Raw genomic sequence first — 672 nt, 5'->3', positions numbered from 1 at the left:
GATTAGATGTATTACACACTTATACATTTATAATGGAAGAAAAGGAAAGCATTAGAGAGACATATAGCGCTATAAAGAAGAGCCTGAAGAGAACAATCACTCCACATGCGATTTATATACATCGATATCTACTTTACCCCAGATTTGTTTGATCGTTTTATGTTTGTTTGTATGGTGCGCGTTCTCAAAAGTTTTATGTTTTACTTTTACTATATAACAGCTCCCCAATTAATTTCGATTGGAGAAAAAACCAAAACACTGTTTACATGAAGAAGCTTGTGAGTTTGCTCACAATGGCACAGCAAAGAACAAGAATCATTTAATGCACAGTTTTAATATTTACTTTGATAAATAATAAATATGTAGATGATTTGATAAATATAATAGATCAATAACTTTAATTTTTTGCCCTAAAAAATCAAAATGGTATATATTAAGGTTATTGATTCATCATAACAGTCGCATTGGTTGCATAACGTAATCAATTTGACTGTTCTTGAAATACAAAAAATACTTGTTAAATACAAAAATATAAGAGACACATATGTTTTCAGCCCAATTTTAAAGAATGAAACAATCCTTTAAAACTTAATGGAGATAAGAGTATTTTCAAAATATTAGATTTCTGAAAAATCTAAATACATAATTAAAAAAAAAAAATATATATATATA

The 672-nt window shown here is 26.9% G+C and overlaps 1 protein-coding gene across 13 annotated transcripts in view; it reads right to left on the bottom strand.

Annotated features, from left to right (window-relative positions):
• The window catches only part of LOC108688604 (troponin I-like), a 33,992-nt gene that overhangs the window by 25,010 nt on the left and 8,310 nt on the right, over positions 1-672 (bottom strand). The gene's annotated exons all lie outside the window — the stretch shown is intronic.

The sequence above is a fragment of the Atta colombica genome, unplaced genomic scaffold (assembly GCF_001594045.1).
Source record: "Atta colombica isolate Treedump-2 unplaced genomic scaffold, Acol1.0 scaffold236, whole genome shotgun sequence".
Taxonomy (NCBI): domain Eukaryota; kingdom Metazoa; phylum Arthropoda; class Insecta; order Hymenoptera; family Formicidae; genus Atta; species Atta colombica.
The sequence above is the reverse complement of the archived record's forward strand: the minus strand, read 5'-3'. Positions and strand labels throughout refer to the sequence as shown.